The 12,925-nt window shown below is 39.6% G+C and overlaps 1 protein-coding gene across 1 annotated transcript in view; it reads right to left on the bottom strand.

Annotated features, from left to right (window-relative positions):
* The window catches only part of LOC131858167 (uncharacterized), a 39,568-nt gene that overhangs the window by 1,488 nt on the left and 25,155 nt on the right, over positions 1-12,925 (bottom strand). The window lies entirely within an intron of this gene.

Here is a 12,925-nt window from a genome sequence, read left to right as displayed (position 1 = left end):
CTTGAATTAATTGGTCCCCAATTAATGTAAATGATGAATGATGTTGGAGAATGTTACATTCCTCCAAAGAGATGTCCTCTTCTGGTATATTTTGTAATTGCAACAGACACACTGTAAAAATTCTATTTCTTAGACATCCATATCTATCTAAAGGCCATTTAGATTCACAACAAAAACCAAATTGACTTCCACCTGGAATGATGTACACGTTGTCTACATTGTCAAATTTAATGGCAAAGGAGTCTCTGTTTTTCAATTTCCACGGTTCAAATCAGCACTAAGGTTTAAAACAAAGAGACAAACATTGGCCGCATATATCAAATTCATTCCTATGATCACAGTAAATCTTTCTACGCAAACTCCTAAATATGTCCCTTCTTTTCCATTCTGATCTCTAACAAACCGATTTCCAAGTGTTCATTATATGCCTTTATGTTTTCATTAATGAATCCAACATCTTTGGATCAACAATGGCAGTAACCATAAGATCAGAAAACTTAGCTGCAACCTTGTCATGCTCACGCCATGATACCAAATACCTGCACCATTGTTAAGTAATTAAAGAAACACCGATGCACAGAAAATTGTCTTATTTCTAAGACTTCACAGTTTTCTGTGATCTAGATCCAACCAGGACAAACAGCAAAGGGAAGATAATGATTTTATCCCATCAGAAGATAGCAATCAGACCCAGGATCGATGCATAGGTTGGAGTAAACTCAAAGATACTATACAATAAATGAAGGCAACTATACGTGTGTTATCAATTATGGTTGAGGAGTGGTTTAACTTAAGGCAGCAATCACATATGTTAACAACAGCGATTTGTTAAGGGGCAAAGGACGATTATGAAGGAACACCACTCTTAAGAAGGCTGTGACCATAGTAAGGGACATAACCCTCCATTCCCCTTAAAGGCTATATAAATAGAGAACTTTAATTGCTGAAAGACATCGAAGAAGAGCACAAGTCATATACATAGAATCAGCATTCATCAAGAATATCAATCAGGATCAGAAATCATTATATATAATCTGCACTCAAAAAAGAGATAGTTTGATGTAGGCATCAGCATTCAAAATACAGCAGTCTTGTGTCCTAATCATTTTGTGGTATGCAATATAGTGATGATATTTGATATCTAATCTTTCAATATTTGATATAACGAAAGTAGTTAATCTATATATAATTAATTATTTATTCAATAGAGCCTCATATAAGCCATCATGTAAGGATTAGAGAGAAACCTCAAAAGGTTGAGCAAATAAAGGTTCCCCTTCTAAGTAGCTCACCTCATGTCGGATGAACAAGAGTTCCTACCACTTGAGGCCAAGGGGTCAAGTTATCTTGGTTGGATACTCCGCACCCTTGGGCTTAGTTATGTTGAACATTCCAAATGACTTATTGTCGAGCCACGAGTGGGAGAGCAAATGCAAGTTCCCCTTCTAAGTAGCTCACCTCATCTTGGATGGACGAGAGCTCCTGCCACTTGGGGCCAAGGGGTCGAGTTGTCTTGGTTGGATGCTCCCTTAGGCTTAGTTGTGGCGAACGTTCCGTGCGCCTTATCATGCTTCTTCTCCAACCCCCATTATGCTTGATTATGAGAAATGGAACAATAGATGCTTTGGTTTCTAATGTTCACATAGCTATTACATGATTTATCTAAATAAATTAAGATGCTTATTAATATATATGCACTTATATGTTGTTGGATTCCTAACCCTTATAGAAATAATTGGTCTTCTGAATTATATTTCAAATGTCGTCTAGCATGTTTGCAGGACCTAAACCAAGATTTATCTTGCTAAAGACATTTTGATTGGTAAAGTTATAATTCTAACTATATTAAATTTCTTATTTTAATTGAACTTGTGATTTTAGGGCAAGATTTAAAATCATCCCAAAATAGGACATTACAATTGGTATCAGAGCTTTGATCTTGCCAACTTAGGGATCAAGAGGAAAAGTTTATGCAAGCAAGCCAAAGTAATCAAAGAGCATTACAAAGAAAAAGGAGGAAACTTGCGACAAGCAACAACTCTACTCAAAACAATACAGTAAGTGAACAAATGGGAAATGAATTGAGGGCCTTCGTGGAGCAAAATAAAAAAGAAACACTACTTCTACAAACCCTCCAAAATATGAACACTATCAGCAACCTTTGACCCAACCAAACTAATGGAAGATGTCACCTCTAATCATTGTGAAAATGATAGAGCTCTATTAGGGTCAGCACCAAGAATAACTAGACCCTCCTTCATACCTAGGAAGGGCCCACTAGAGAAGAAGAAATCAATGCATCAAATTATAACTTAGAGGAACTTGCTGAATCATATTCAAGACTTGACCATAAAGTTAGGAGAAACATTCCATTTAGGGAATTTTGCAAGGCCGGATCAAGAATTAACTCTAGAAGGGAAGGGTCAGCCTAAAAAAATCCTACATCATAAAGTAGGCAAAATAACTCTCCCTAATTTTGATGGGTCAAGGAAGGTCACCTCTCATTCATGGATCCAAAAATTTGACACATATCTTAACCCCATGATAGAAGAAGATGCCATCAAATTTGCCAGCTTACATTTAGAAGCGGTTGTACAAGACTGGTGGCACCATGGCTTAATTACTCAAGGCCATCAAAACATAACTTATGATGACTTCATCGGCAAGCTCATTGAAAGATTTGATCAAAAGCACTCAAAGAGGGATTTCAAAGAATTAACTCAGTTAAGACAAGAGGGGACCATGGAGGACTATGTGGTAGAATTCCAAAGGATTTTTGTAATGGTTCCTGAAATTACCAAAAAAATACTCACTTTCCTATTTATAGAAGGACCATCAAAAGCTATTTGTGGCCTAGTAAGTGCCCTTGATCCCACCACTCTCAAGATGCTATCTTAAAAGCCTGTTGACGTGTCTAAAATCGCATTGCTGCAAACTCCATACGGCCAACGCAGAATAGAATAAACTTGCTGAGTATCCTATCCTCTCTTGAGATATGGAAATCCCTAGTGCTATTTTCTACGTTTGATCAAAGGGGACAACCTCAAGGTTTTGTTTGTCAGGTCTTGATTGCGGGATTGCTCAGTGGTTTGATGTGTTTATGCTGGAAACACAAGGGGACTTACGGTATGATAGGTAATTGCTGGATGAGTTCCCTGGAATTTTGATGGTCTTTCTTATCAAATGATTTCAGTCCAATCGATACTGTTTTCAATAGGACTACAGATTTTCTCGGTAAAAAAAGGGGAAAAAGGAAGGATAGCGAGAGAGAGATATATAAAATATAAATTATTTAACTAGAATAGCGGATTCAGTAAACAGACAGACACCTCCAAATAACTAGACTAAGCATTACCAGCTTTTTAAGCACAATACTTGCATCAATCTAGTGCGATCTTCAAGGGAAAATTGGATTTTCATGTTATCAAATACAACATTAGAACTTTTACATTCATTCAGTGAGCATTCAACAACCGAACTAAGCATGTGAAAGGTTCAGATTAACCATGCAGAAGGAAAGTCAATCAGCCATTCCCTAATGGTATGAACAGCGAGGATTCTATCAGATGTTTACTTAGAAAATGCTATATAAAGGAAAGAAGCATAACTAAAAAATTCTAAATTAATGAAGGAGACCATGCACTCACAAGAAAACTTGAAACAGTCTTAACTTTGCATTAAATCCTGTAAATTTCGCCAGAGCTTTTGCAACAATCCAAGAACTTCTTACAAAATGAGGGAAAACCAGTCCCTTAAATAGGCTTCAAAAATGGATGAATGGCCAAGATCTAATCTAAACAAGTGGCCCAGAATCATCCATAAAACATGGCTGCCCATACCCATAAATGGGAGGCAAATATCAACAACCACCCCAAAGGGAGCAATAACTACCCAAAAAGGTAATTAGAACACATCCAGAAATAATTCAAAAAGGTGCATACATAAAGTTTTACATTTTAGTTGACTTGGAAGTCAAACATGACCTTTTGGTCCAAAAGTGTATTTTCAAGTTTTAAAAGGAAAAAAGCACTTTCTAGGAAAGTACTTTTTCTTTTCCAGTTTCATACGCTTTCACCAAGAATTGATCCTCTCCATGCAAATATTCTTGCCAAAGGTCCAAACCTGTTGCACTTTCCTCGTGAACATACCCCTGGAACCTGATGCATAATTGAAATAGCAAACTGAATGGAGGCATAGGGGGATGATGAATTTTGTACTGCATGCTCTCCAGATAATGATCTATGTGATTCAAACCGTCCTACCAGCTGGACCGATTAGCCTCAAAACTCAAGATATCAGAGTGTAATTTACTAGCAAAATCTAGGTCCTCTGTAGAGTAGGCGACCTTATCTATTTTTAATCTATCCTCCCAGTCTAGATGGATTATGGGATCGGACAAACTGTTTTGCCAACCCAAAACCATGGATCGGAGGATTACTCCACCAAGGTCCCTTGTGTTTCTCAGAATTTCTTCGCATGTCTCTTGCTCTTTGTTAATAGTGGCCTTTGTGTCATTCTTCATGCTGATAGCCCAGTACCATTCTTTAAAAATGTTGACGTTGTGGGGGCCCAAGATGTCAGACAATGTAGGAATTTGCGAATGGGTCCAGAAGAGAGCCGTCATGAGAGGAAGAGTTGTAGTAATAGCTTCATGAATTATGAGGCATTCCCGCTTCATCTCGTATAATTTGACCAAAATGGTTTCCCGGTAGTGGGCCATTTTCTTTACATCCTTAATGATTAGCTCCCCCTTCTTCTTGAGACCTTGAATCCATTCCCTAACGGCCCTTGCAGTCGTACTCCTTCAAATTCGGTTGTGGTCCTCTGTGCTAATGTTGTCGGGGGAATATGGGATTCAGAAGCATTGTGTAAAGGTCTCAGGAGTTGATTAATGTATCCCTCAACCTGCTCAACACGAGCCTGATACATGTTCTTTTCAGTTGTTAGCTCTTCAAGTTGCCTGAGTATGTTCTGCACTGAGTCCTTGAATTCCTCTTTTTCGTGCTCCTTAGTGGCTCGCTCGATGGGGACAGTCATGATACTATAATTTGCCAGCGTAATATGATATGTTGGCTTGTCTACAGGCGGGGTGGCAATGTGAAGAGTGTGGTTCCTTTGCTCATCTTTGGTCATTCTAGAATATGCCTTGGGTTTTTTCTTCCCCTTAGCTTTGGCTTGGTCTATGCGTGAGAAGATGTCCTCTAAATCAATAGGTGGTTTGGTGGCAGCCTTGCGCTGGGGGCTTTGGCAATTAACCATTCTTGAGGTACCATCTGGGCTAATGATATGGTTAAGTTTGCATTCTGTTCTTTGATGTTTTCAGCCGACTCATCGCAAATTCATAGCTGTTCTGTTACCGGAGGGGTGGAGGAGGTGCCAAGTTCCTTGCTTGCAGCTGAATTTTCTCCCACTTCACTGAACAATTGTCTGGTGCCTTCGTGTGATGGTTGCTCTTCAGTCTTTTCGAGCTCGCGGGTCTCCTCTGTCCTTTGCTCTCCTTCAACGGTAGAGTCATCTTTGGTTGTATTATGGAGCAGTAGTTCATGGCGGCTCTGTTGGGTGGGTTCATGCACTTCGATCCCCTGAATGGATGGAATCTCTCCTTCCTTAACTTGGTTACCCGGTTTGGCTGATTCAATGGCTCTTAGCTCAACATCTAGCATGTCGGGTGCGGGGGGATCATCAGCTCCAAATGCATCAATGTCACTCTGGGAAGATGGAGCGGGTAAATAGTCTAGTTCTACTACATCGTCGGACGAACTGGGGTCCTTCGATGATGAAGTGACCTCTAGTCTCCTAATGGGAATCTTTTCCCTTCTTGTTCTCTTGGACGTCTGAGTCCCTCTGCAAGCCTTAGCCTTCTTTCTCTTCTCAAGTTTCTCAATTTCTTCTCTGGGTGCACTGGAAGTTCCCTCATCTTCAGAAGACTAAGAATCGAGGCTACCCATTAGGTGGTAGGTGAACTGGACTCCTTCATGAATTAGCCGCTCAATCTGCTAATGCAACCATTGGTCTGTATATCTTGTTGGGGTTGCCATGACTGCCTCAAAATCAGTGATTGGGTCTTGCGACCAATCAACGCCTGGCAAAAGATGCCTTACTGCCTCAAATTCCTGGACTTGCAGATAATTCCCTGAATCTGCGAGTTGATCTAGGACATGGCGGTATTCAAAGGGTCGCATTTGCTGCACACTCAGCCTAGAATATTCACGCCTACGGACCTCATAGTCATCAGAGCAGTTCTTCCAATAATCTTCAACTGACTCCTTTGCTCTATACCGCCTGCCATAGGCCCTTTTTGCCAGATTGTCATGATCGAAGCATTTCCTTGGAAAATGCTCCCGTAGGCCATAGGAGGCCAGCTCTGCTAAGGATTCTTCTACCTGGGTGGGTGTCTTCAGATGGACATCCCGGTTGCCTATAATCATGGGGAATGCGAATCCAGCCTGCTTGCTGTCTCTGAGTAAGATGTCGGTCGAACGTGACTGCCTTGCGACCTCCATAAGAACTATCTTGTCGGTTGGGTACCGTGGAAGTCGGAGAGGGGCACCATCAAAGCCAACTATTCGGATATAGGAGAACCTTGGGAACTGGATGAACCAGGCTTCGTATCTCTGCACTAGAATAGTAGCTTGCTTCGAGAGCCTTATGTGTAATCCTCCCTACATTAGCCTGACTAGGCGCATTGTGAAGGCGTCATTGACACACTCATACTGGCCAATTGCATAAGCCGGGTTGTTCTTTTCTCTCTGAGCTATATCCTGATAGTGAAGCTATGGGTAACAATCATATACCTTCACCCGACCAGGCCCATTCCCAATTTCACCTTTCATTATCAAACCTGGCAGTGGCTGGTTCTTGGCGAACATCTAGACCAAATAAGAGGTCATAGTGAAGCACCTTTTGCTCTCGAGTTTGATTAGCTGAGTGTGGATGTTGTCATAGTCTAGACTTTCTAGCAAAGACTTGCTCTGTGAAATAAAACATCCACTCTTCAAAGTAGTTGGATTTAGGAAGTCCCATAACCCTGCTGAGCAATGTGACCATGTCCCCATGCTCATTGTGAAAGTCACTTCTTGGGGTCTTTTTCCCAGTTCTGATGCTTGGAGGTCTTCTCTCCTTGTACCACTCTTCGTTGATCAAGGTTTTGCATCTGGCCAGATTCATATCATACGCCCCCTGTGCTTCATCTATAGTCATGGTCGTGGGATTGTTTGGGAAGGGAATGTTGAATGCGTCGCCAATGACCTCAAGAGTGAAGTTGGTGAGGGTCATATTCTCAAGGAGCACCAATCTGGAACCTGGCTGATAATGTCGAGCAGCCTCTACCATTAACTCGTAGTTTTGCACTGCTGGAGGAAATCTCGCAGCTTGGGCGATGCCACTTTCCATCATCTGCCGTAGGCATTAGGGAAGAAGACTCGGCTCCTGAAATCTTGGATATCGATATGGCCTAGGTCAGTATCACCGACATTGTCCAGACACTCTGAACCTTTGACTCCCTCAATCCCCCTCTTTGATACTGGTACTTCATCCTTTCGACTTTGCGTGGGATATCTGATTTGGATGCTCGCGATGTCTCGGCTGTAGCGGGCGTCTTTGATGATTCTACCGCCGATTTAGGCATTTATCCTGCACAGCCAGACGCGGATTACGAGGCAATATAAAAGAAGTAAGGCGGGTTAGATAGAGAATATGCCAACATTCAAGGATTACTTCAAAAATTAGATTGGAAACATAGTGATATTGCTAGCTAAAACCTTGATTGATTTAAACCAAAGTATTCATGAAGCTTTTGATCGCGAATTTATACTTAAGCATTTTCTGGATTAATTTTCAAAAGGGACAAAGCTCGAAAAATTCTCCTAAGTTTGAAAATGCAATTTCTAGCTAATCCTTAGGAGCAAATTCTAATTTCGATTGCTTTGCATGACGCTTTAATAATCGGAAAAAAGATGCAAATTTTGAAGATTTAAGCACTTCAATCAATTTTGCACAGACATGCATCCAATTTGTAAATATTTCAGACGATCAAGAGAGACAAAGCGTACTTACCTGATGAAAATGGACGGCGAGCAATTGCCCGACTTGCTGTGCAAAAACGAATGGATAGTTCCGCAAATTTTGAATTCCAATGGTTATCTCTCTAATTCAAATTTTCGCGGCTGCGATTTGAAAGGAGTTTGCAATTTTGAGTTTTAGACTAAGCGATTTTATTTTTTTACCTTAGACGAAAGGGCAATTAACCCTTTGCGTGCCTTTTCAAACTCCGTCAAAGATAGGCGTTTTGGAAACCTCAGCGATTTGAAACCTCTTGCCGACTGCATGAGCTTCACGTGATTCTTGATGGCCTCCCAAATGCGAATTTGTATGGCGCGATTTTAGGATAATGATATGGTTGGCAAACTTATAGTTTTCGCACCCTACACCCCTCCTACTGTTAGCGATTTTCGAGGTTTTCGGATTTCGCAGCTTCGGCAGTTTGGGTGCGTTTTAAACTTTGCAACTTTATAATTTCGCGACCTATCCCCTAAATCGTGGTCTTCAGTAAGTGGGAGGCTCCTGAGAACTTCGGCATTTGGGGGTGGATTGCCAATTTCGGCAATTTGGAGGACTTTGCCAACTTCATTTTCCATGCGCTTTCCTCTTAAATGCGAACTTCGGGGGTTGGGGGCATTTTGTGAACTTCGGACCCTTTGCCGTTTTTGCCAACTTTTTTTAATTTCTCATTTTGCCCTTAAGGTCCGAAGTTCGGCCCATAAGGCATTTTGGCAATTTTAGCGAATTTTAAGCAAATTTCGGACCTTGAGGAGTTTTTGCGAATTTAAGGCATTTTCGGACCTTTAACGTTTTTGTCGACTTAAAGTGTTTTTCGAACCTTAAGCCCATTTTGCCAATTTTTACGAATTTCGGACCTTAGGCCCATTTTGCCAATTTTTACGAATTTCGGACCTTAGGCCCATTTTGCCAATTTTTACGAATTTCGGACCTTAGGCCCGTTTTGCCAATTTTTACGAATTTCTCTCAATTTGGCCTGAAAGTCCGAAATTCGCCCTTCCTGGGTATTTTGGTGATTTTTAACTTTTCTCCTCAAGAAGTGCGAGCTTGGGCACTTGGGCGAGTTTGTCAACCTTGGCATTTTGCAAGGAAATTCGCTCCTCCTTCTCCACCAGCTGGCGAAAATCGTCATTCGTTCAAATCTTGTAAACTCCGTAAAAACAAACCTCATGCAATCTATCTCATTGCTCTTACGCGAAAAAAGGCAACTTTGGGTCCTCATGCGACCTTCAGACGCGCTGTCCTTTGCTTGGCAGGCTTCGCCAACCTCTATCATCTTATGCCTATTCAAGGCGATTTCACAAGTTTGAACAACCTCTTGGAATCCGTGCCTAAGGGCTAGACTAGCCTAATGGAATCACTGGCTTCTCTTCTTTCAACATCATCACTTCACGGACCAATCGTGGGCTCGCTCGAAAGGACGCGAGACACTCTGCACAAAACTCAACAGGGCGACCGGCGAAGACGAAAGGCTCAAAAAAAGGAAGGGGGACCCTGTCGGCGACAGGGAGCGTGTGCAACGCACAACAAAGCCCTAAGACTTGATGCCACTCAAACAAGGGATAAGGGTTACTCCAAAAACATATTATCAAGAGACAAAACCTCCTATAAGAAAGGAAGACATCAAAGAACATTTCCTCCTAAAAATTACCATGAAGAACTTCAAAGAAAAAGGCAATGTTTCAGATGCAAGAAGAAAAGGGAACATTGACACTTTTGTAATCAAGATGAGCTCCCAAAGAAAAATTTGTGCTTCAAGTGCAAATAAAAATGGGAGTTGAGACACGTATGTGGAAAAGAAGCCAAGAACACAATTTAGAGGCATTGTCCAACGAGGAAACATGGGAAAAAGGTAAGGAAAATCCAAGCAAAAGAAGAATGTGTGACAAGGAAGACCATTGGACTTTAGCTGTAATTTCAAATGCATCGAAGCACCACCATTTCCGAATTTGAAGTGTTATAAAGGCACAGAAGGTAACTGCCCTTGTGGATAGTTAGGTGACTTACAACTCTGTCAACGAAGCCTTGGTTGCAAAATTGAAATTAGAAACACAGATATTAAGGGTGTTAAAGTAGCCTTGACTGATGGTTCCACTTCCTCATGCACAAGAAAAAATCCACAACTAAGTATTACCTTGGAAAAGCATCCAATCAAAGAAGAATTCTATGTAGTAAATTTGGGGGTTATTGATGTAATCTCGAACACGCCATGGTTGCACTTTGGGAGGTTTGTACCTAGACTTTCCTAAATTTAAACTTTGTTTTACATATAACGAGCAAGAAGTCTTTTTACGATGGCTATCCAATGGATCCCCAAGAATAGTTTCATCCTAGAGGATGGAAATAATCTTTAGGCATGGATAAAGGGAATGGGGTGCTCAATGCATGATTCTTGACATGTCTTCCTCCCAAGGTATATTAGAATATTTAATTATATTTTAGTCACCTATATTTTGTTCGTTGTTTAATGGTCATTTAGCTTTTTAGTTAATTAGCTTTTAAGCTTTATTAAGCATTTAGCTTTTTCTTTTTAGTTAATTAGCTTTTAAGCTTTATTTAGCGTTTAGCTTTTTTGTAGTTCACTTTAAACGACTTGTTCTTAATTTAGAACGTTGTCTTGTAATCTCTATATATATGCTTGTATATTGTTGAATACATTATCCGATTATTGAATCATTCATTCAATTTATTTTTCATGGTATCAGAGCAGGTCGATGGGATTCTTTGAAGTTTGGCGAATTTTTTAATAAAAATTCATGGCCTTCTTTCTAGAATATTTTCCAGATTTTTTTTAATTGTTTTTTTATAAAAAACGATTTTGCTTTTTTCAAGGCTTTTTGAGGGTTTCGAGAGTTTCTAGTTCGTGGGCGAATTTCTTTTTGCTGGGCAACAGTTCATGTTTTTTTAGGGTTCTGGAGATTTTCAAGCCTGCAACCTGGAGGGTTTTTTTTTGCAGATTGAAAATTTTCCTAGGGTTTTGCAATTTTCGACTAGGGTTTTGACCCTTCAGTTCAAGTCGAAATTTTATTCTGATTGTAGATTCTTGATGGGTTTTTCGAGACCTCAATTGGGTTGTCGTCAGATTTTTCTGGTTGCATCGTTTTTTGTGTCTCAATTTTTGAGCTGTCGGATTTGCATTTTGATTTTAGATTCGTGGTGGGTTTTTCGAGAGCTTTTTTAGGTTGGTCTCAAATTTTTTGGGTGCCTCATTTTTTGTGCCTCAATTTTTGTGCCAGTGAATTTGGAATTTAGAAACAATCAGCGATTTTTGCTAATTCTGTGGACGTCAAGAATTTTTCTGGGCACCGTTTATGTTGTACATCCGGCCTAGAGTTTCTACCCCCTATTTTTTTGCATTTTTTTTTTAAAAAAAAAATCGTTTAGATTTTTTTGTTTTACCAAAAAAAAAAGAGGTATTTTTTTATTTTCTGCAAATTATTATTTTTTCCGACTATTTTCAGGAAAAATTTCAGGTTTTAAGTTTGCAGAAAATTTTAATTTCTGGGTTTCTTCCAAACCTTGAAATTCATGCCTTAGAATTCAAGCCAAAATTCTCCTCCAAGGTTTCATATTTTTTGTGCAGTTGCTTCTATTCTCATTTTTGAATCAAATTCTTTTGTCTCATGCTTTCACTAGGTTGACCTCGTTCAACCTCAATTTGGTGATGGCATCTTTGACCAACATCATGTTGGAACACAGTCAAAAGTTCAATAGCTGCCACAACACCTGGAAACAGTGCATGTTCATGATATTTGAATATCGTTACCTTTATCAAATTGATTTAGGCCAGACCTCGTCTTACAGGTCCCAAGGTTTTCACGATTTTTTCCAGAAAAATTATCTGTCGGTTTTCTGATTTTTTCCACAAAAAATCATGGGAGGGTTTTCACGATTTTTTCCTCAAAAATTGTTCGCAGGGTTTATAATTTTCCCTTAAAAATTATCTCATCTATAATCCGCGATATTCACGTAAGATTTTAATTATCTGGGTTTTACCCTTTTTTTCCCACAAAAGCGATGATTTGTAACCTCAAATTTCTTGATTTTTCGATTTTCTCCTCAAAACCGTAAATTCTCTTTTCTAGGGTTCCTATTTCAGGGTTTGATGGTTTTTTTCCTCAAAATCGTGCTTTGTTGCAATTAGTTTGGGTCACACCTGCCAGGGCGAACATCTGCAACTGTGGTATCTTGCAGTCAGTTTTGGAGTTGATACTCTTCTACAAAAGGGTTTGCCGATTTTCCTCAAATCATGGTTTCGGGTTTCAGTTTGGTTACCCAACGTCAAGTTGGATGGATTCTGGTATTCTTGGTCATTAACACTTTTTAAATCCAGTGAGGGTCTCCACTACAGCAGAGTGTTCTTTTCATTTGTGATCAAAAGACTTGCAGTGTCTTTTGTAGGGTAGTTAGTAGATAGAATGACCATTAAGGGAGGGTATAAAAATATTTAATTATACTTAGTTCCTTGTTTAATGGTCATTTAGCTTTTTAGTTAATTAGCTTTTAAGCTTTATTTAGCATTTAGCTTTTTCTTTTTAATTAATTAGCTTTTAAACTTTATTTAGCGTTTAGCTTTTTAGTAGTTCACTTTAAACGACTTGTTCTTAATTTAGAACATCATCTTGTAATCTCTATATATACGCTTGTATATTGTTGAATACATTATCCGATTATTGAATCATTCATTCAATTTATTTTTCAAGGTAGAACTATACACATTGATATCCAACCAATCTTAAGAAACACAAGAAGGTATTTGGAAACATTCCACCAAGACTCGAAACCCAAGAGAGGTTTTGAACATTACATAGACCTCGAAGAAGGGACTAGGGCTGTAATCACTACACCATAGGCATCCCCGAATCTT

This window comes from Cryptomeria japonica, chromosome 9, assembly GCF_030272615.1.
Source record: "Cryptomeria japonica chromosome 9, Sugi_1.0, whole genome shotgun sequence".
NCBI classification, from domain to species: Eukaryota; Viridiplantae; Streptophyta; class Pinopsida; order Cupressales; family Cupressaceae; genus Cryptomeria; species Cryptomeria japonica.
This window is presented reverse-complemented; position numbering and strand designations above follow the sequence as displayed.